The sequence below is a fragment of the Diadema antillarum genome, unplaced genomic scaffold (genome assembly GCF_040938485.1).
Source record: "Diadema antillarum isolate AM-2024a unplaced genomic scaffold, OU_Dant_1.0 seq00000672_RagTag, whole genome shotgun sequence".
Taxonomy (NCBI): Eukaryota; Metazoa; Echinodermata; class Echinoidea; order Diadematoida; family Diadematidae; genus Diadema; species Diadema antillarum.
The window spans coordinates 407,611-433,009 of NW_027271579.1; the positions used below are offsets into that span (position 1 = coordinate 407,611).

The following is a 25,399-nucleotide window of genomic DNA, read 5'->3' on the forward strand; positions in this document are numbered from 1 at the left end:
AATATATTTGATGTTTCTAGATATTAGTTTCACCGCAAAAGTGATGTTGAGGGTATCATAAATCAACACAATCAACATGCATTTGGATTTCAGGGGCCCTTTAATGTATTTGCTAATGTATTGGTTTTTAGGGGGAAAATGCTTGTTAAAGCGCTTTGCCAAGCTTAAGCTCTCAGAAAATAAGAAAGTACTGAACATGAAATCAAAAATAATTATCATTATAGAAGCGAACATTGGAAAATGCTGTGCGCCGTATATGACAAAATGCACTAGTATTCTTGAGATGTGCTATTTATGTCCTGAGTTACTGCGATTCATATAACCATGTGCTCCTATATAGAGTTGATACTTTGACGTGTAAGTTTGCATAGTTTGTAAAGTTTTGCTGATGTGCGTATGTTATGCAAGCAACTCAGACAAGGAGAGACTGATATATTACCAGACGGTTTTTTTTTGTGCTTTTCATTTTTGTCTTCTTCTTTTGCGTGTTTCATCGCTTGCTACTGGTATGGTCAGGTGATGGTAGACTCAATAAAATGCATAATCTAATGCCATCTGCCTTCCTGGATCAACAGTTTTTCGAATGGCAGAAACAGAGTAAATGAGAGATAGAGAAAGAGAGGGAGAGGGAGAGAGTTAAGAGGAGAGAGAAAGGAACAGAGAAAGAGAAGGCCGAGAGAGAAAAGAGAAAGGGTAAGACGGAGATATGCTGTGGCAACATTATTATACTGAACGCCACGTGAAGATGATGATGAAACAGCATTTATAAATAGAGAAACATTAAAATCAACCGAGGTAGGAACCATCAAAACCCAAAGGTCGTGATAACCAGACGACTATAAACAAATTGCCTTCATTCGATTCGAGTTTGTCTTCGTCTGTTTGCACCCTGAGTGTGAAACAGTACACTAAAAGTATTTTTAAAAAAATGAAATGAATGCCAGATGTATAGGAATTCTGAAGACTTCAGAATTCCACTTCGACGAGGCCGACAAAGACCACAGCTACCATGAGGTCATCCCACGAGCTCGACACCCACGAGTCATACAGCCCACGAGCTAGAAATTACATAAAGGTCCATGAGTCATATCACACGAGCTGGACACCAAGTAAAACGGGCCTACTAGCTAGACACTAGGTAAATAATCCCCACGAGCTTGATACTGTAGGAAAGCAAAAAGTCCACGAATTCGACACTAAGTACGTTAAGAATCGTGGTATAATATCGAGCTCGTGGGCCTTTTTTTTTCTTCTTTACTTTTACATTTCACTGCAACAGGAGCTTACCTTCTCTCTAAATCTTATGAAGATAGATATAGCATCCTGCAAACTAATATCGTGTCATACGTATAACCAAAATCATCGCAAGCAGTTGAATGCTTATGTAACCCTAAACATTTGCATAAACTGCACCAAATCAATATCACATTTAATGTAACCAATCATGTATCAGATGGCAAAGAAGTTGAACTACAGTACGTGTTCCAACTTTCGTTCAATGCTAAGTCCTTAAAGGGATCGTATAGTTTTGGTTGAGACCTAATTTCAGGTTTCTAACATTAGTTGGTAGGATAATGAGAAACAACTTATGAAATATGAAAGAGCATGTAATTCTGCGAGGAATTCACCGTTTATATTTTGAAGAAAATTGGTTATGAAATGGCTGAGTTATCCAAAAAAGAGCGATTCTAATAAAGTGTGGGACCCACACTTTATTACGATCGCTTTGTTTTACTTTGTTTTTGGATGTTTCAGTCATTCCAAACCCGATTTTTATCCAATAAACTTTGAATTCCTCTTAACATGGTATGCTCTGTACTATACCATGTGTTTTCTTGGTATCTCGCAAAAAGTTAAAAGCCCCTTTCTCATCTCCACCAATACTGTACCATCCCTTTAAAGCCCCCCTGAAATCCAAATGCATGTTGATTTGTGTTGATTTATGGTACCCTCAAAAGGCATCCCTTTTAAACATTACACAGAGAACATTGTGTAATCATTATCACTCTTCTCTTTGAGATTTTTGTGAAGGTTTTAAGCTAACCACGGTTTGGTTGACCATAATTGTAAATGTCGAGATATGAAAGAATTATTCCCTAGTTCGCATGTTAATGTAGTCTTTTCTTTTGTCTTTTAAATTTTGATCAATGAACAATGACGAACTGATGGAATGGAAATCTCAATACAAAAAAAAAATGTAAATAACGTTCATGTCAGACCTACCAAATTTCATGTGGACTCACGCCTCGGGGTCTTTCTCACGCTCTTATCCTGACAAGCTTTTTTTTTCACGCCTCACATGCAGAATCCCCCTCTAAAAAATAATCACAACAAACAAACAAACAAACAAACAAACATGGCTTTCCAACCACCAAAAAAGTCACATTTTGAGACAATATTTTTCATCAGAGTAAGCCAAAACATTATATCTAGTATATCGCATGACTTACAGCTTAGAAATATTTTGGCTCATTAGGGCCTAAGGATGGAGAAAACTCCTCTCCCACACCCTATGGCCACGCTCGGTCACTTCGTTCCTTGTTCTGCGCTGACGCGCAAAATCTTACACCTAGCTGTACTCTGACATTGGCATCTTTTCTTTTCTTTTTTAACGGATGCCGTCGAGTATTCTTTTTTATCATTCATCTATTTACTGTTAGTAGGTAGATACACGCTACTCTAGATTCATGACTAATGAACAGCAAATACAGTATTCCTAAGATAAAACATAGTTGTAGGCCCACATCTTGACCATTATCGTAAATATCAGCATTCACTCTCCGCCCATCTTGTTAAACAATTGCCCATTATGGCACTAAGTGGTATGCATATTTTTCTGCCCCCCCCCCAAAAAAAAAACAACATAAAAAAAACACAACAACAACAACAGCAACAACAGCAAGGGGGATGAGATTGCTCATTACGCCTCTGGTTGTCATGTACATGATGACATTTTGATAAGAAAAAATATCCTGTCATATACAATTATAGGTTCACAAGAACTATTTACTAGCGTGGCAGAGCATATATGAATAAATATTGTGATCACCCCGAGTCATTTCATTCTAATCATCGCTAGTTAAATATCCACTTCTAGATGACTGGGTAAATATCGGTATCGGGTTCGGATCATGATTAGAATGAAAACTGAGAGAATGTTTACACCCATCTGCAACGGTGCCAAGTACACAGTGGAATCTATGATAAAACAGAGCAAGCAACGTTTGAATTGTAGCTGATTGTTTTAATGGAGAAACGAATATTTCTTACCCTTTTTTGTTGGATTTTCCTATTACCGCCAAGCTGCAGTTTTTTAAACTTCATTTTTTTTTAAATTTACTTGGAATTCTATCCTGACGGTGTGTTGTTTGTGTGAAAGCAGAAAAATCAGCGAAGTAGGTCAGTGAAGGTGTGGGACAGACCTCGGACGCACACAAACGCACACACACGCACACACACACACACACACACACACACACACACACACGCATACACACACACACACACACGCATACACACACACACAATGATTTTTGATAGTAGGCCTAATTCTCATTTCCCCCCCAAAAAAAAAAAAAAATGGGCAATGACAGAAATTATTCGTTGAGGAAGACACGCAAAAACAAAAATATTGTTATCATAGACCAAGAACAGGTCTGAGGGAAATTTATATCGGGAAAAGATTGGTGACTTTACGTGTCATATTTACCTGGTGGAGAGCTGCTCAACACCTTTTAATGTATCTGTTTTTCCCAATTTTTCACTGATCGACTTCTCTGAGGCTTCTTTTTTTCATTCAAAGGAGCATGATATAGAGTAGAATTTCTCCTTAAGCTGATAAGCACTAATCTTCCCTCAAGACTTCATTATCGGTCAAGAGAGAGAGAGAGAGAGAGAGAGAAGGAGAGGGAGAGAGGGAGAGAGAGGTCGAATACGCACAAAAAAGTCATCTCAGTGAACTTCTGGTAGTCACTGCCTGGCACATTCACAATCAGATAAATTAATGATCTTCAGAGACAGAGTAAACATCAACATCAGATCTTTGGATTCTGTAGAGCGACCCAACATGTAGAGACCACCAGTCCGCTCATAACGGCAGTTTGAAGAATGCAGCTTGATCAATAGCATGTCAAACAAGACTTGTCTGTTTTCATAAATTTAATTGCTTGAGACTCCCAACTAGATTTCTCCTTCATGCATCTATGTGATAGTTTTCCTCTTTGTTTTCAATATAAATATATTATGCAGCACTTTGGCTGACCTACTCCACGCTGGATGATATATTGTTCAACAAACACATTGTATTACCTGCAGCGGTCATAGCACGGAAAGCTAAATGGCGCCTCCCACTCCTAGAGGCGGGGATAACTCTCAGAAGATGGTCAACGACAGCGGCATCAGCAACTATGAATCTGCACCTTCCCATCCAGTCGACAGACCGGAAGGTGGTCAACCTCCCCGACTGGATCGCTCCGAGAGCAAGGTCAGCATGAAGTCAAATATAAGCCGCACCGACACTCTCCTGTCCTTCCAAAGCACACAAAACTCACCGGTAGTTCTACGCCGAAAACTCGGCATAGTCGAAACTGTCTCGCTGCTGATTGGGGTTGTCATTGGGACTGGTATATTTGTGTCTCCGAGAGGGGTATTGAGGTACAGCGGGAGTCCCGGCGCCAGCCTACTTGTTTGGTTTTTCTGCGGTGTCATCTCTTTTATCGGTAAACTCCTAAAAACTTTTCCTCACTTTTAATACTTGTATGCACGGTACATGTAAATATTATATGTATATGTATGTATCTTTGGATTCACGTTAAGGAGCCACCACATGGTAAATAATACTACATTAATGATATAAATTTGTGTTTAGCAACGATTTTGACTATCTATCGATTCAATCAATTTAGCTGATGGCAACACTTAATTGACAATACCTACACTATCTCCTTGAAGCTGAATTCAGAGCTAGGCTACGGTCACAACTCAGAGCGGCGACCGACCGATTTGTAGTCTGCTCGGTCGCTGCTGAAATTTTGGCACCTCTCAGCAGTTTTTGGAGATGCTGAGCAGGCTGTAAAACCCTAGCGATGGCCGAGCAGTGCCCTGTCGATTTCCCATCGGTCACCGATCGATTTTCAGTAAAATTTTGGCGAAATATGGGGATCTGCAACGCGCAGAGTCCGAGCAGTCACCGAGCGATGCCCCATCGGCAACTGGACGATCTCCCACGGCCACCGGCCGATTTTTACGAAATTGCTCAGCGACCGACGGGTGATCAATGGTCATCTACCCGTGACCCGTAGGCGTACCGACGGCGGCCACCCGCTGGTCTCTGCAGGAAATTTCTCACGAGCTACCAGTGTTTATTAATGTACCTATGTGATTTGTATGTGTTAATTAACTAATTAATTAAGATAAAACTCGAGGCAAAAGATCTAAGAGTTAGATTATCAACTAACAAACCTCAGCTATGTGATACCACAGATAACTAGAAATTAGGAAATAAAACAAAAGGGAGGAACACCCAAGATGGAACAAAGATTAGAATAGATAGAATTTTCCAAAATATCTTGTTTTTTCTATATTTTACAGTTTTTTTCTATTCCTCTTTAATTTCATATTTTAATTTCCCCCATCTCTTGTCATTTATTTCTTCTTCAATCAATAGGCCTTTAATGAATGATAAGGTAACCAAACCATATTTTACTACGTCAACATATTAACACTAACTTTTAGCTTTCATCTCTTTTGCCCTAAAGTGGTTGCCTCTGACTTCCGTGTCCCTCATGTTGGTTGCCGAGATGTTGAGATGCTGAGATGTTGGTGGGGTTTCCTTGCCTCTTATCCCTCCCCCTGCTTCTTCCAAATTGCGCTATATTATCTTCTCCATCTAGTCCCTGGTTTCCTTCAGTGCTTCTGTCATTTTTATCTTAACTTTTTTTGTAGTCCCTAAATCGCTCGACGGCGACCGCTCGATCTATTCTCTTGGTTTTCTTCTGTGCTGTTGTCATTTTTGTCTCTCTTATTTTTGTTCCCTAAATCGCTCGGCAGCAACCGCTCGATTAGGTCAGTGCCTGAGCGGTTCCCGCTCGGACACCGAGCGTATTTTGGACAGCGAGTGAAAACTGGTCGGTCGCCGCTGAAATTTTAACTCCGCGTTAAAACTTCAGCGGCGACCGACCGATGCCCTAAATCAGATGCGCCTGGTCGGTCACTGATCGGTCACCGATCGTTGTCCGACCGGTTTTGGCTAAAAATTCACCGACCGGTAGCCGAGCAGGCTGATTTTGGTTGCTGTGAACGTAGCCTTCATGAAGTGTATGGGGGGGGGGGGGGGGGGGGGGTTATATACGTGGGTGCTTGGGTTGCTGTGTAATAGTGTGTACTTATACACCATGGTTTTAAATCCTTAGTTATCATGGCTCACCCAAGATTTGATTTGACAAAAAATCAAGACTAAGACTAACAATAGAAATCTGAAAAAAATATTCTAGCTATGTTTTTCTCAGTTGAAGAAGATCAAGAAGTCAAATAAATGGTTGAAAGTGAGTAAATACTCAGTACCTATGTGCTGTACTGAGTGTGTTGTTCTATCATGTTTTTTTCCAGGGACGGTGGTGTTCATGGAGCTTGCCCTGATGTTTCCTAAAGCTGGTGGGGATCACACCTACCTTCATGAGGGATATGGTGAAGTCTTGGCCTTTCTGCACGGATGGGGCGCTTTGCTGATTGCTAGACCAATGAGTTTAGCCATCATCAGCATCGTTGTAGGAGAATACATGATATTTCCTTATGTCAACTCGGTCTCTGATCATTTGTGCCTTCGAGACGAAACGGCAGTCAAGTTACACGCAGCCACATTCATCAGTAAGTCGAATGCTGAGTGTTTAAGCAACCTATAGGAATAAGAAGTTCATGACCTACTATAATGACCGTCAGGGTCGGTCAAAACTTTCCGCCATGATAGCTCTACCGAAAGCTCCAAACACGGGTAGATAGTGCATTGTACCCCTTCCTTTATTTTTCGTGCTTTTACCAAAAAGCATACCCAAATACAACTCTTGTTATTGGTTTGTTCTGTCAGTTTGTCTTTAATGAAACCACGCATTCCCAAACATTGAAAATCAGACGGGTGCAAAGCCTTCAAGCGTTGTACACTCATACCGTTAACGTCTCCTTGGGTTTATTATGTGACACTGATCTAAGACCTGGAAAGTATTACGTCGGTACTATTTCATTTTTCATTTCATTTCATTTCATTTAATTCCGTATGCAAATAATACAAATTCATTGTCACGTAAGGACATTAACAATTTGTACAAGGTTGGAGTGTCACAAAGCAAATACAGACAATAGTGTAACAAAAGTATGATACATACACACCTGTAACTACAAACATTATGACCTACGTATTATTCAAATAATTTGATGTTCATGAAATCACTTTTTTGAAACAGCACTAGCTTTAGTAAAGAATATGGAGGGAACTTGCATATGAAGCAAAGCTTGTACAATTAGCAAGTTTCCCGAGTAAAAAAAAGAGGGTGGGGGAGTCTATGCACATGTGCGTATAGATTAGAATAAACGAGTGGGCATTCCGATTCAGAAGAGATAAGAGGAAGAGGTACAAGTAAAGCAATGGGACCAGATGACACACACAGACACACACACACATTCAAACAAACACACGCTAATACAGGAACATCCATGCAAACCCGAACAAATAAACAACAACAAAGGGTCACGAGACGAGGAAGCCAGCGAGCATACAGCATGTCAGTATAGCTTGTGTAATAAGATTGGCATATGAGAATTGGAAACAAATACTGATTTGAGAGGAAGGTTGTCTGTTGTATCAAATTTCAGTAACGACTGAATAAAAGTTTTTTTTTAATTTGATTTAAAATGTGCCAATACTGATTGAATTTTTCATTTCAGCAGGAAGGGACTTCCACATTTTGGGCCCACAATAAACAAAAGTATTTTGGGCAAAGAATGTTCGCTTTAAAGGTAGATGGATACAGCTAGATTGTCTCGTGGGATACTTATGTACGGAGTTATTAAGAACAAACATTGAATCAAAAACTGATGGAGGATCAGTGTTATGGAGCTTGTACATGAATTGACCAAGTTGCATCTGATATACATCAGTGATTTTAACGATTTTATTCTGAATGAACAAATTACGAGTGTGTGCATAAATAGACATATGGTCAATTATTCTAAGAACCTTTTTCTGCAATAATAAAATCCTGTTGAGTAATGTTGATGAGGCATTTCCCTAGGCTAAAATACCATAGTTTAGATACGGAAAAAATCAACGTAGAATAAAGTATTAATAAATTTGCTGTTGGCAAAACACATTTGAGTTTAGCTATCATTCCTATATTACGAAAAATCACTTTGCAAATAGTATCAATATGGACATTCCAGGAAAGTTTGTTATCTAAAGAAACACCAAGAAATTTAGTAGAAGTAACTTTCATTATTGGAATATCATCTAATAATAAAGGATTAGGAAGATCAGTTAGAGTGTTACTGAAAATCATATATGAAATCTTTTTCAAATTAAGGGATAACTTGTTAGCTTTCATCCAATCGATAACATGAATTGGGTCATTGTTTAATTTGGTAAAAATTTCAAAAGGGTCAGAATGAGAGTAAAATAAATATGTTAGAGTCATCAGCAAATAATATAATCTGCAATACATTTGAGGACATTTGAATATCGTTGATGTAAATAAGGAATAGGAGTGGCCCAAGTAAATTGCCTTGGAGTACACCGCAAGAGATAAACTGCATAGAAGAAGAGGAACCGTTTACGTTGACATATTGCCTACGGTCTGATAGATAATTTCTGAACCACTCCAAGGCCCTTCCTCGAATCCCATAGTGGCATAATTTGTGGAGAAGTATTTCATGGTTTATGGTATCGAAGGTCTTGGAGAGGTCCAGCAAGATTCCTACAGTATGCAGAGATGAGTCAATTGAATGAGCAATTTGGTCAATAAATGTCAAAAGTACTATATACTATGTTTCTGGCGGAAACCAAACTGCTGATTACTTAATATACCATGTTTATTAAGAAAATTGATAATCCTATTATATACAATTTTTTCAAGTACTTTCGATAGAGAAGTAACGATATCGGCCTATAATTACTCACTATTTGATTGTTATCTTTTTTAAAAATAGGAATAACTTTAGCCAGCTTCATATCATCTGGAAACTTGCCAGCTGTTAAGGACAAATTGAAAATATAAACAAGAGCAATTTGATAAATGATATTCTTTAAAATATGATTATCTATTTCATCAAAGTCAGAACTTTTATGCAATTTCAAGTCATTTACGATATCAATTACTTAGTACCTCACTGGAGTTTGTTGGTATGAAAAAAAATAGAACTTGGATCCTGTAAAAACTCATAAAACTATTTATTAGAGGCGGGGATAGATTGGGCTAAATCTTCACAAATTTGAGAAAAGCAAGAATTAAAGGTTTCAGTCATTTGCCTGGGTTCACTCATATTCTCATCCGCAACTTTCAAGTGAGATATCATTGCAGATTTCTCACTCTTAATCAAAGCATGATTAATTACTTTCCATGTATTTTTCATATCACCTTCATATAAAATAAACTGATCAGCATAATATTGTTTCTTTCCAGTATGCAACAATGATGTTAAGATGTTCTTATAATTAATATGTTTATTTTTTAATACAATATTAAATGTATCCATTATATATTTATAATACAAATCATTTTTCCTGTTTATAGGTCTTAATAATGTTTTCGTAATCCAGGTTGATTTAGGGACCATTTTACGGTGGGGTCTCTTTTGTTTCCTCCGTGGTATAATACTATCAATAGATGACTTCAGTTTTTAAATGAAAATATCATAAGACAAATTAATATCTGCGCTTAAATATACCGGAGACCAATCCACATCACTTAGGGTATCTTTCAAAATATTAATGTTATCATCATAAGTGAATTTGTACTTAGAAACATAATAATTTCTAAAACTTCCAAAAAAAATTGACCTGTCGACAAATGAGCAAAGATCGGATAATGATCAGAGATGTCTGATATTACAATATCTGTTTTAATATCTGACAATGGTAAATTAGTAAAAATATTATCAATAGGTGTCATAAATTAATCGGTTATTCTTGTGGGCTTTGTTACCACGGGCACTAAAAATGAAGACCAAAAAACATCTAAAAATTCTTGTGCCAACTTATTCTTATCACATGCGATTAAGTTGATATTGAAATCTCCCATTATCACACAGTCTTTATATGCTGTACCTGTCTTCAACAACATATTCTGAATTATTTCGTTGAATTCATGAAAATTCGATTGTGGTGGTCTGTATATTACCCCTTACAATCATATTTTTACGTTTCGGGATACGCAATTCTACAAAAAGTGATTCTACAGTGCCGTTTATGATGGATACATCATGTAAAATAGAATATTTAAGAAATTTGGGGATATATAGTGCAACACAGCCCCCCTTTTTAACCGGCCTATTTTTAACAATTAAATGATGATCTGGCAAAAAATACATATCATTAGGTGAGTCAGACAGCCAGGTTTCAGTCAGACCAATTAAAGAATTCTTAGGAAAATTAACATCCTCTAATAAAAAGTGAAACTTATCAAAATTACTATGGGCGCATCTAATGTTTAATTGAAGAAAACACAGCTCATCCTTCCTATACAAATCAGTGTAGGACTTTAGTGTACTCTGAGTAAAATACGTGGAAGATTTTAACCGATTGGTAAAAACATTGACATCATAATTAGATTTCATTTCATCTCTTTCACATCTGATTCGTTGTACAAATGGTTATCAATGTTTTTTTTTCATTTTCATTTCAATTTATTTTCATATTTCTCACATATATCACAATAAAGTATATAAATACGAAAATTATACAAAAAATAATTTAGATGAGACTTCATCGGAATGTACAGAAGTTTGATTTGGTATAAACACAAGGTCTGTATGCATGCGAATTAAACTGTGGTCATGATGCGAAAAAATATGATGGGGCCTGCGTAAAAGCATTAGCTTGTACAGCCGCAGGTCCCGCGAGTAATCAGATTAGGGGAAGTTTAAAATGCGGATGTTTTTTTAAGACCAACTATAACTGGAATGGGGAAACCGATTAAAATAAACAAAAACGAAAATCCAATTAAATATATGTCACTAAATGAAAATACAGAAAGGTCACATGTTGCAGCAGTATAACCTACTACTTAGTAAGGGCATTGGTAGAACAACAACTGGGGTTGCAGAGATTCAAGGGGTGTGTTGCAGAGTATAGAAAATGGCGTAACTGTATGACATAAATACATAAGTAGAAGGTGGAATGATGATGAGATTTGTCGTGAATGTAAAGAATACCGTGTACTAGGGAAATAAAGCTCAGGAGTAACATTCGAGCATGGGTCCTAAACCAAGCATTCCGTGTGACCATAGTTAAGGCCGTGTCACACCATTCCGGGCAAGCTACGCGGGCTTCTGGCGAGGAGGTTTCCAGCACGTAGAAGATTTTCAGCGGGCGAACAAGAATGTTTGCAATTTTCATTCATGCCTTGTCATTACCGTATCTGGGAAAGTTTTGCGGCTTGACTTGCGGGGAAACAAATTTACTCCCCGGAGCTCTCCGCAGTTGGTCCGCACCTGACAGTATCTAGCGCGTATCTCGCCTGTAGTTGCCCGGAGGTGCTCACGCAAGTCCGATTTAACCGCAACCAAGTTTTGAGCATGACCAAAACTTTTTCCGGGTGAGTCGCGAAAATGCCCGGAGAGGTCCACGCAGAACGCCAGTAAGAGGCCCTTAGCGGCAGCACTTCCCAGGCAACTCCCACGCAGGTACTTCGCAGTCCCGTATGCAGCCAAGATAATGAAATTCTGTGAGATTTCAGCCATTCCATTAGAGGAATTCCTTCACTGAGTTGTCAGCCCCCACGCGACTGGTACAAAGGTCAGACAGTATACTCGCAAGTATAATTTAAGAAGAACGCGTCCAGCAAGTAAGACACACGCGTTGACTCGCTCAAATCCTATCTCGCCCTCAGGAATGTCCGGTATGCTAGAAAATCCCTACACGTAACAAGCCCGGGTAGCTTGCCCGGAAAGGTGTGACAGGGCCTAATTACGGTTGCGGGTAAAAAAAATATGCGTGCGCACCTCCGGGCGACTACGGTTGAGATACGAGCTAGGTACTGTCATGTGCGGATCGTCTACGAGGACCTCCGGGTAGTCAAAATTGTTCTTTGCAAGTCGCACGCAAGGCTTGCCCGGAAAGGTGTGACACGGCCTTAACCGACAGCTGTCACGCACGAGAATTTCGAGAACCGAGTGGAACAATAGGTGCATGAAGAGCGCAACAGGCAGACTGATCAAAAATAGTGTTCATGGTTAGGACCTGCCGGACTACTAATAAGGGATAGACAAGGGGTAACATAAAGAGCAACAAGAACTATACACTATGCATGCCGTACAATGTAGCTGCTAAGAAGATATTGCTTCAGTTTTCGTTTGAATGAGGTTACAGTGGTACAACTTACAAGTTCCGTAGGGAGTTCGTTCCAATATTTGGGCCCAGTGAACAAAATGTATTTTTTCGCGAAAATTGTTCGGGTACGTGGAAGGTGATATGCGTAACGTTGACGAGTTGGATAATCATGGACTGTATAATTTCTTGTAAACATTTGGGAAAATACGTCTGGTAATTGGCCAGTTGAAAATTGAAACATAAACAGGCCAACGTTGTAACAAAATAACTCGGGAATTTTCAAAATTTTGTTACTAACAAAAAGTTCGTTCGTGTGGGATAAATATCCAGTGTGGTTAACAATTCTAACAGCGCGTTTTTGTACAAGAAATAACGAATCAATAAGGTTTTTAGAAGCATTTCCACGCCGGAATCCCATAGTTGAGATAGGGAAATATCAAAGTTGAATATATGCTCTGTAGAATATTACATGGAAAATGATAGCTAAGTTTGTTAAGAACCCCGGCATTTCTAGCAATAATTCTGCTTACATAATTAACATGGGTTCTCCAAGACAAATCACTATCGATATAAAGACCCAAAAATTTTGTACTGTTGACCTGTGACAGATCAATGTTGTTTATCTTGACAGAGAGAGGTAACACAGGTGGCGAATTACTGAATAACATAATTTTATACTGAGTTTTATCGATGTTTAAGGATAATTTGTTCGCAAAAATCCAAGATTGAAGAGAAACAAGTTCTTTATTTATTATGTTTATAAGCGCATCAGGATTTTGATGAGAGAAGAACAAATTTGTATCATCTGCAAAACAAACGAAGGAAAGAATCTGAAAGGAGTTCTGGATATCGTTAATATATAAAATAAAGAGAAGTGGGCCTAACAAGGTACCCTGTGGAACACCACAAGAAATCCATTTTGGTTGGGACTCGTGACCGTGGATACTTACAAATTGTTTTCTATTTGTTAAGTAATCAGTGAACCATTGTAGCACCCTTCCCCGAATTCCGTAATGATTTAACTTATAAAGTAAAATGTCATGGTCTATTGTATCAAACGCCTTGGAGAAGTCAAGGAAAACACCGACAGTGTGAGAAACATCATCTATAGCATGAGCTATCTTATCAATAAACTTGAGTAATGCGTGAGTTGTACTATGTTTTTTCCGAAATCCAAATTGAGATTCAGTAAATATTTTTGACTGAAGAAGAAAACTAAGGGTACGTTTATACACAAGTCTTTCGAGTATCTTTGAAAAGGAAGTTAAAAGAGAAATGGGGCAATAATTATTGACAAGGTCTTTTCGCCCTTTTTTAAAAACGGGAACAACTCTTGCTACTTTCATTTTTTGAGGAACTTTACCAGTAGATAAAGATTGATTGAAAATATAAGTAAGAGGCGAAATTATTTCATGAATCACATTTTTTACCAAGAAGTTTGTGATTCCATCATATCCCGAACTTTTTTATTGTTTAACTTATCAACAATCTTTATTATTTCATCTTCGACAATCGGGACAAAAAATAAAGATTCCATATTCCTACCACCCAGGAAAGAGTGAAATTCCCGCTGCGCTTCAGGAATTTTATCAGCCAGATTTGGCCCAATGTTTACAAAAAAAAATCATTAAAAACTTCAGCTATATCTATGGGGTCAGTCAAATGTGTTTCAGGATTGTAAACAAGGTGCATAAAATCCTTGTCGTCCAGTGCGGTTAATGGGAAATTGCAAGAATCATTCATGTTGTAAATGAATGGTCGCAACTAAGTCCAGAACGCTATCAGACATGGCTGTTAGTGGCTGAAGACTGCCGACACCCTGACGGCCATGTCGAGATTCATTGACCCGTGACAAAACAAGAACACCACAGAAAATACTAAACAGAATGATACAGTGATACAGTAGGAACGAAAGGAGGGATAAACACCATACATACCTTCACCACACAACACACACACATGATTGGGTATATAAACGAAATTGGGTATACAAACGAAAAAAAAATGCAGATTCTGAAAGTTTCGGATTTTTGTTACGTTTCTGACGAAAGTGATCTGTTTAAGACACCCGTCACGAGCATGTCATCCACGAGTCATACAGCCCACGAGTCATACAGCCCACGAGTTATACAGCCCACGAGCTAGACACCAAGTAAACAAGTCTCATGAGCTCGTCATCAAGTAAGATAAGCCCATGAGTTGTACAGTCAACCATCCAGACACTATTGGCAAATAAGGCCATGAGCTCGACATTATAAGTAGAACAAGGTCCACAAGCTTGACACCAGCCCCACCCCCCCCAAAAAAAAACAACAACAACAAACAAAAAACCAAACCCGACATTACATCTTATTTTGCCTAGTGTCAAGATCGTGGGCTTTATGACTCATAGACCTTGTTCTCGTGTACTGTATGTCTCATGGGTGTCAAGCTCGTGGGATGACCCCTCTGTTTCCCCGTACTCTAGAAATCTATACCCAATGCGGAAATTGAAGTTACTGATCTAGACGAAAGAACCCAACCATCGCAAGATGCCAAGATAACTACTGAACTCCCTACTGTTTACAGTTTTTCTTTAGTTAAAATACAGGCATTTAATGTTCTCACTACTGTTACACCCTGTTATCTTACATGGACCCTATCTAATAGTGTAATAAAACATAAACAAGGTCCATTTTCAATAATCCTTTCTTTCTACCAGTTTTCGTGATGCTTCTTCAAGCTTCTAATCTCCGAGTGGTAGCCAGGGCACAAAATATCGCTACCGTCATCAAAATCCTGACTCTCCTTCACATCATAGCTTTGGGACTTTACGACATTGCAGTAGGTAGGTTTTTATATCAGTTCGCTTTTGAAGTCACTGTTCAGTTGTATAAGTTTTGGAAGATGTGCTGGGTGTTTTTTTCACTCATAATTTTGTGCCTAATATTCACAAGGACAATTTTTTTTTTAAATTCTAGAATGAAATTTCTGCTTTAAGAAAAATGAAAGACAAAAAGTACAAAGCAAAATACAGGTTTGCATTGCGTGATTAATATCAAAGTTACTAAAATTTAGATATTAATTGCAAAAATGAAGCATAAGCTAGCTGATCTATCATGTATCTGTGTGAAGTCTTTGTGTAATGTACTACAGATACCCTTGTCTTGGTGACGGTTTTTCATAGTATAGAGATTACTCTGTCTTTCAGACGCCCGCCTATGAGATTGGAATAATCTTTGTGATATTTTCACACTGCTTTGATCTTGCAGACGGTCCGGGATATCTGGCTGTCGATAAGTCTTTTGAGGGATCTTCTACTGATGTCTTTTCGTATGGGATGGCCTTCTATCAAGGAATGTTTGCCTTTGAAGGATGGTAATGAATAACTCATCACCAAGTCATCAATGCAAAGACTACATTTCATTTTGACCTGGAATGGAATGACACGATGTACCTGTTCAAAGTTTCGAAGCCTTATTCAGAACTTCAAGTTGAATGAATTATTCTTGGTATCATTTTTGTTTTGTAAACAGTCAAGCGGCATAACTTCTTGATGCTGTTTGCAAATCGGCTTCTGATTATACCCATCTGTTGTGAATTCTGTCAGGTAACTAATTACTGACAGTTGTCACTAGCAAACGGTACCAATGAGACACCTCGGGCAACACGAACTGGTATTGACAGACATGCACTTGTTTATGTGGATTAAGTGAATCAATACTTTTAGTATGTCGTAGTAAATTCCGTGAATAATTTCTTTATCTAGTCGCACATTCAATACGTGACGTCACAAACTGCAATAGTCTTCTCATCCAGCGATGGCAACACAAAAACTTTAAAACGTCATAACTTTTGAACGGGTTGTCCAATTTCCCTCAAAGTGTCACTAATGCGTACTACACTGTACTAATATTGCTGCATTCACTCAATCCATGTTGTTTATTTGGGTGGGCTTGTCCTTTGACCCTTGGTTAACGTGAAGATCTCGGCCAAGGCAACTCGCCACCAGTGAATAACTCAGCCGAACGTAGTGATCTGCGGGTGATAGATTTCTCTCGGCACTGCTCGTAATCTTTCTTTCTGTTAGTTTGAAGAGTAGATGATAACCGGTGTATATACCACAAGTACCAATCTCATTACCCTACAAGTACTGAGTAAAAGAATACTACCCCCCCCCCAAAAAAAAAAAAACCCAACAGCAACAACATTTCCAACAAACAAGGTTAAATGGAAACTTGCCCCCAAAACAGGTAGGCTACGTTTGGATTGGGCAGAACACATCATTGAAGTTTAAGAACAAAATCAGACATTCGGTTCATAAGTTATGAATTTGTAAGGTCTTACATGGGCTGGGAACTTTCCAACAGATTGTCCGATTTTCCTCAAGCTGTTAGTGATATGTTCCGCTGTTATTGCTTTATTTGCTCAATACATATTTGTATTTGGACTTTGATCTCCTTTTCATTATTTTTTCGGTTACAGCTCGTTATTCCGAAGGTTCGTTATTCCGAAGGCTCTTTAGTCCGAAGATTCGTTATTCCGAAGGTTCGTTGTTCCGAATTTCATTTTCGGATTAACGAATCTTCGGAATAACGAACCTTCGGGATAACTCCACAAATGTTAGGATTAACGAACCCTTTTTCATTTTCGGATTAACGAACCTCTAGGTATAGGGAATTTGTTTGTTTCGGATTAACGACCCTGCGGAATAACGATCCTTCTGAATAGCGAACCTTCGGAATAACGAACAGCACCAATTTTTCAATGCCTGTAACAAAATGGCAAACATCATTCCCTCTATACATTAAACGGTTTTCCTCTTTTATTTCTCCACGAGTTAAATTATAAACTCCTCAATCTCATTTCTTTATTTGCAAAGAGAGCATGGATGATAGAGCTTTTGCCAATGACTGTCAAAACTCATGTTTTCGTCGTCACTTTAATTGTCATACGGTGCTCAAACATGTACAGTACCGCATAATATCTAGTGCCATTTGTATGGAAATAAAGGGATTATTCTGATGTCATTAATGAATTCATAAAGGGAAAGTCCAGGCAATTTTCATAATAAGCCAATCTGGAGTTAGCTCATGGGCACATCGGTACAAATGACCATTCTTTTTTCTAAGTGGGTTAGAGGCACTTCACTAGTTTCCAGAGCGATATACGTGTAATGCATAAAGGCCGTGTCACACCAACCTTGCGTGCGACTTGCAAAGAACAATTTTGACTATCCGGAGGTCCCCGTAGATGATCCGCACATGACAGTACCTAGCATGTATCTCAAAAGTAGTCGCCCGGAGGTGCGCATGCATACTTTTTTTTTTTTTTACCCGCAACCGTGTTTAGGCCCTGTCACACCTTTCCGGGCAAGCTACTCGGGCTTGTTACGTGTAGGGATTTTCTAGCATACCGGACATTCCTGAGGGCGGAAAAGGAGTTGTGCGAGTCAGCGCATGTGTCTTTCTTGCTGGACGCGTTATACTTGCGAGTGTACTGTGTGACCTTTGTACCAGTCGCGTGGGGGCTGACAACTTAGTGAAGGAATTCCTCTAATGGAATGGCTGAAATCTCACAGAATTTCATTATCTTGGCTGCATACGGGACTGCGAAGTACCTGCGTGGGAATTGCCTGGGAAGTGCTGCCGCTAAGGGTCTCCTACTGACGTTCTGCGTGGACCTCTACGGGCATTCCCGCGACTAACCCGGAAAAAGTTTTGGTCATGCTCAAAACTTGGCTGCGGTTAAATTGGACTTGGGTGAGCACCTCCGGGCAACTACGCGCTAGATACTGTCAAGTGCGGACCAACTGCGGAGAGCTCCGGGGAGTAAATTTGTTTCCCCGCAAGTCAAGCCGCAAAACTTTCCCAGATACGGTATGACAAGGCATGAATGAAAATTGCAAACATTCTTGTTCGCCCGCTGAAAATCTTCTACGTGCTGGAAACTACCTCCTCGCCACAAGCCCGCGTAGCTTGCCCGGAATGGTGTGACACGGCCTTAAGCCATACGTATGTTTATGGGATTCATCAATCCTGTTCAAATCAAACAAAGAATGAACTTTCGTAGACCAGATGACAAAAATGATCCGTCAATTAACATTTGGGAAAGTATCCATTTCATTATTTTTCAATAAATGTATAAACATTTCTTTCTATTGATATTGCCAAATACCACTTTTGCTTTGAGGGTCAACAAGTTAGTATCGGCTGTGAAGTGGTAGCCTGGCTGATGTGTTTCCTTTGGAATGTGTCGAATGTGGCTGCATGTTTAATTCCTTGAGATGATTGATAATACGTAGCAAAGCATTGCTAGCTTAATGATAGGGTGTTAATCGCCAGGACGGTGATGATTACGCTGACGATGATATACAATCATGATTCATTTTCTTTCATTTCTCACTCCTATCTCCAGTTTTTCATTCTAACATGACAGTATCGAGAAACTGGGTAAACAGACACAGTTAGACAGTCCTTTGAATTACAAAGACGTATATGAGAAGACCATACACCAATATATGAAAGTTATAAGATAATCTATATAGAGTAACTTATTTTGACTTTTCTTTAGCATGACACTATACAGGACAGCTATACAAAATGTTTCGATCCAATAAGTAGAACTTAACGAAATAATTACTCGGTCATTCCTTGTTTCTTTCAGGAACACTCTATCCTATTCAATGGAAGAGATGAAAGAGCCGGCTAAGTGAGTTCTGATGTTGCTTTCTCGTAACATAAACATTATGGCTTTATCTAACTTTTGTTTAAAACAATTTTTTTTTTTTAAAAGGACGTGATGTACATGTAATGCCAACTTTTATTCTTCTACATTTCATTGAAACACACTGAACTGAAATTTCGTGGTGTCGATTGGACGCAATAAACGATTGATTTATCATGTTTATCTTCAAATATCGTAAGTGCGGATTTGGTATTACTGTTATTACAGCTTAATATTTCAGCTGATGTTCATGTCATCAACTCATAGCTGTTCCATTGTTTATGGAAAAAGAAACGATTTTAAAACCATGTTAGTTGTCATTAACCTAGCAACTATACAAACAGCTCTTACCACTAAAGTCATCATCGCGAGGTCATTACAATACACGCCATAAAAATCGATACGACGGATCTGAGGTAGCTTTTAGATTTTAGGCAGGTTGAAGTAGAGACGTAATTAATGTGACCATCCTATCCGCACATATATCAATGCTTCCTATAAAGGGGATGGATAGTAACTGAACAGTGGGAATCAGTGGGAATGCAGGGGGATGATTGTTCCAATCCTTGTAGGATTCATTTAAGAGTACAAGTACATTACATATCTATTGATGTATGAAACTTTTATTTGCTTCAGAACGGTCTCATATTCAAGTAGTGTGCAGTTTAATGCCCCGTTACTGTACAGGCAGGCCAACATGGAAACATTAAACTGCACTTTACTTGAATATGAGACCATTCTAAAGCAAACAATTTTCACACAACAATAGATACATAATGTACTCTTAAATGAATACCACAAGGATTGGAACAATCATCCCCCAACATTCCCACCGATTCCCACTGATCAGTTACTAGCCATCCCCTTTAAGAGTACATTATTTATCTATTGTTCTGTGAAAATTATTTGCTTCAGAACGGTCTCATTTTCAAGTAATGTGCAGTTCAATGTCCCGTCACTGTACAGGAATGCTAACCTGGAAACATTAAACTACACATTACTTTAATATTAGACCATTCTGAAGCAAATAATTTTCACACAACAATAGACCTATAATGTACTCTTAAATTAATCCCACAAGGATTGGTACAATCATCCCCCTGCATTCCCACTGATTCCCCCTGATCAGTTACTAGCCATCCCCTTTAACAATGACGTTTTGCGCCAGAAATGTCGAATTTTGCAATTCCAGAACTATCCCATGTAGATTTCAGTAGAGATAAAACACGTTTATGTTTAAGCGTTCTTTAAAATTCATACACGTTCAGCTTAATTAACAGCACAATAGACTGCTAAAACTCCGGCCATAATTATTTGAAATTATGAAATACCGTGAAGATTACTGTCTTTGTTGAAGGATGCTTCATATTTGTGCAACGAAACTGATATACCCATTCTAACCAATATTATCTGCAGAACCCTTCCTCGTGCTATCGCTATCGCCATGCCGACTGTGACGATTCTGTACATTCTGACAAACATCGCCTACTATAGTGTGCTATCACCAGATGTTGTCCTCCAGTCAGAAGCTGTGGCGCTGGTGAGCCTGCAACGGAGAACGAGCCTTTTTTAATCAGTTGGGATTTTAGAATCTTGTCTAACTGCAAGATCTTTTGTATCATCTATTACTGGTACCTCGATGTGCATGAACGTCATCGCAGTATGAATGACTCAAATAAATGAGCTTTGATAATAACAAATACTTTGGGTGGGTTTATTAATGTTGCCAATCCTTGTGTTCGGTAAATTGTACAGATAACCAGGTACACGAAGTATGGACATTTACATCAACTTCACATTTTAGGCGTGTGAAGTATAGTACAGAATTGAACAGCTTTCGACAGTTTGTTTTGTTACTGCTTCACTGGCTCCTTTATACCCAAGCGAAGAGCCTTTTCTCTAGTACGGGACGCGAACCTTTTCAAAGCCCTTCAGCTTTAGTGGTTGCAGAGGGTAGTTACTTGAGACTAGTCAAGCCCTAGCTAAAGCCAAGACCCAGCAATAGTCCAGAGGCTAAGGACGCTCTCGACTAGCGGTGCTAGTGACAGCGTGAAGACCTTTGCAAAAAGGTTATGATATGGGCCTACTAGCCGAACGATTACCAGTGTCGAGATGGAGTGTGGTCATATAAAAAGAGGTCCCTGAAATTTCACGTGTACTCGAAATCCTTCTCGTTCTCCAAACAGAGCTTCTCGGCCTTTCACAGCCAGATCTTCGGCTGGTTAACACCATTCCTCATTTGCTGTGCAGCCTTTGGAACGGCGAATGGGATATGCTACACATTTTCCAGGTATGTCTTTGTCCGGTCATGCCTTACCTAACCCCACTCAGGCATCTCACTCCTCATATTTGTTTCGACATCACCGTAATCACGTTATCACATTAAGGAGCTGGATAGAAACCAGTTCATGCTGACTGAACCATGATGTATATAGAAGGTGAAAAGACTCTTGGAGATAGTGACAGAGAACGTGGCCAGAACGTACATGGAGTGAATCTGTCTCGGAGCGTTGCATACCTTGTATATTTTGAAGTATGCACATGCTTCATAATTCCAACGGTGTCGTCACACACCTTACTTACAGACATTCCTCAATAAGACTACTCACTCATTCCACTTGAAAGTATGTGATAACAATCTGTACACGTTGTATTATGTAACGATCAATCAGCAATGCTAGCAAAATGAAAAGCAAGGGAATTCGAACCTATTAATGAAAATGCCGGGACTCTTCTCAAAACTGCGTAGATTTACTGTATTAACATTCGCCTTTCAAAAAAAATAAGACTATTCAATGACATGTGACTTGTGTAGTGTGGCCAAGGCAATAAGTTGTATTATTTTGATGTCATGAAGTTATCCAATAGTGAATAAAATTAGAAGCATTAAAAATCGAATGGGGCCAGACAAGGGCCAAAAACACACGTGATAATGATATTGTGTGGTACTCTGAAACAGGATGACGGTGGCCCTTGGACGGGAAGGCCACATGCCGGGAGTGTTGGGTATGGTGAGTCCTGACACCCTCTCACCTAATGCGGCGCTCTTTCTCATGGTAAGAAATGTTTGAATGATGTGAATAATGATGATAAAATGAAATAGCAATGATCACCACTATGAGACGTGGTCACATTTTAGTCTGCGAACTATTTTCCTACATGATCCCATCATCGTCTGCTAGCTGGCAACACCCCAACTCTTCTAAAGAGCAAGAATTAGCGAATTCCACACTGTCAGGAAGATATGTACATGTTGTTTTGTTTGTAGAGTACCAAGCTTGCCATAAGTAACAGGAATGAAGAAGAGTTGTCTTCCACATACAATATATATCATTGTGACTGACGGCGGTGATGATGTAGTGGGCCTAGACAGATGTATCGGAAAGAAAAGCACCGCGACTGACGTTTCACCTCCGAAGTAGCGTTCTAGGCGTGTTGACATCGCGTGTTTGTGAGACGTGATGACGTAAATTTCATCTCTTTTGTAGTAAGCCTTCCGCCAGTAAATTTTGTTAAAAGACATGCAATGTTCTATATAAGAATTACGTATTGCAAAGGTTGATTGTGATCAAGTCTATGGGTAAATAGACCTATTACGGTTCCTTCTTCCGTCTCTTACAGTTATTGTAGAATATGTCGTCGGGTAAATTCAGTGCGGAAATGGTGTGCTCTGTTTGAATAACAAGCATTAGATGTGTAAGAATTTGCATGTTATTCAAATAGGAAACACCGTCTAATCAACTTGATAACTGACTTCATATACATTGATTACACCATTATCCCTGGATTATGTGATATTTTACTGACCCATGTTCACGTTGTGACCCTTTACTTCCGGCTCAGTGCTCCCTGTCCCTTGGCATGCTGCTGCTTCCTTTCAGTCTCGAACACCAAATCGAATTCTTCAGCTTTGCCATTTGGATCTCGTACACCCTCATCGCCCTGGCTGTCATCGTCCTTCGCGTTCGCAAGCCAGAAATACCTAGACCGTATAAGGTGAGTGTGTCCCACGTGGCTTACTCAAAACGATAGCCCAGTGAACTGAGTATTATAGAACTTCTTTGGTATAACGTTACTCCCTCCTGAATCACTGTACAGCTAGTGCTCGAGGGGGCGTTGTTCAAAAATACAAGCATGATGGAAGATTTTAGTGTTGTAAAAGTTACGCAGCTCATGGAATCCCGTGCGAATGCATTCAATTCAATTCAATTCAATTCAAGTGATTTTATTTCCATCTAAAGTAATAAAAAGCAATATACATAACGCGTACATGAGTACATAATATTTAAGGAACTTTGAATCTCATAAGCTTCAAGAACGTGAATACAATAATTATACTGATATCAACTTTGGTTTGGATAAATAAACAAGTAAACAATACAATCTTATTTTGTAACTCTACATGGAAAAGAGGAATTCACACGAAAAGCATTGCTTGTAAAATTTGTGAATTACATGTGCATTGCTCCATTTCATTTCTAATTTCTATTCTTTTGCACATTGTGCAACTATCAAGCTTTCATTCGAAAGCGGATCCGACGAGTGGGATTGTTTTTCTTTGCCTTGTGTAAGAACATTCTACCTATTACTAACGGAACACAAAAAGGCAGTCAGTTGATACAATTTAACTGCTAAAAAAGGGGATCAACACACGAACAATGTAATTTGTCACAATCATTACACCAGAGCTGCATCAATTATAAATTGTGACTGTTTGTATGTTTGTTTTTCTTTTGTCAATTCACAAGATTTTTATTTCATTAAGCGATACAGTCCTTCCTTTATCTTTCCCATAGTTACTCCTTTCGCAAAAAAAAAAAAAAAAGAAGAAATGCTTCTTGGGCTGTCACGTGAAAACACAGCAAATCAGTATGATCTAAAGTCATGAATTGAATATCTGCGCTACAACGAAGCGATGCTCTAAATAACAGAGATCTGCTCAGTTTTCACACATTTTATCAGATAGCAGAAAAGTTCTTCACTGTCGTGCTATAGGGGTGTTCTTGACGATGGGATGTCCATTCCCTTTGCGAAGACGGTCCTCGGACTGATGCGTTCATACGACGTATTCCAAACTTTACGGTAATGTTTAAGGCGCTTGAATATTGTCACCAATATGTATGTGTGAGTATAGTATACAGGCCTGTACAAAAATATTCGTACGATATATCTTTTGTTTTCCCCACCTGACTAATGCTCGAGTAATGATAAAGACTTGAGTGAATCGTGCACTAGCGGCTTGCACGGCGGAGCTATGGTTACCCTGAGTAAAAAGGATCATGTTTGTATCACTGAATTGAATCTGAATAATTATTAATACTATTCCCTGCAGGTAAATCTAGCCCTCCCCGTACTGTTGTGTGTGGCTGGGATCTTCTTCATCCTCGCTCCCTTCGTTGAATCTCGGCTGGTGGACGTCTTGGGAGTTGTGATTGTCATTGGTAGCGGCCTGGTGGCCTACTTCATCTTCATCTTCTGGGAATACAGACCACCATTCATGGGTGAGCAGAGCATACACATTTGGCATTTCCAGCTCTAGCCCGAGTCCCGCTGAGTAGGGATACAACCGTGCTCAGAGTGCTGAAACGAATGAGACACAAAGCAATGACAATTATTAAATATCTGACTTTTCTTTTAGTCTTATTGACCATCAATATAAGTTTTGAAGTTATGGTTAGTGCTTGAGTTGTGGGAGAAAAAGCTGAGTAATTTGGCAAGGCGTTTCCCTTTTAGAATAAAGATGCAAGATGATGGAAAATGTTGTAACTTGAAAAAAGGAGGGAACTATCACCAAAAATCTGACGTAGTGGCGAAAAGAGCATTATGTATCCGGTCAAATTCGAGTTTACAAGGAATTTACATTAAGCACTCAAGGTTTATGAAACGCCTTGCCGTCTTTGACATAAACTTTAACTAAATTCTTTCGTTTTGAAATTGTCCACAGATACCGTTACGATATATTGCCAGCTATTTTTCAACGTCATTCCATCCGAGTACCAACCACCACCTGATATGGCTACATCGGATGGCTCTCAGGTCGACAAAGAAGAGATTAAAGAAAAGGTCACCATTGACGGCTCGAGAAGAATGAGTGAAGAAAAACAAAAGATACTTGATGAGAAGGAAGCAAAATAAAACCTTTGTTCTGGGGTTTGATTATTA

General features: G+C 39.0%; 1 pseudogene; it reads left to right on the forward strand.

Moving 5' to 3' along the window:
- The first annotated feature begins 4,336 nt into the window (after window positions 1-4,336).
- Window positions 4,337-25,372, forward strand: LOC139736876 (b(0,+)-type amino acid transporter 1-like; annotated as a pseudogene).
- Window positions 25,373-25,399: the final 27 nt, after the last annotated feature.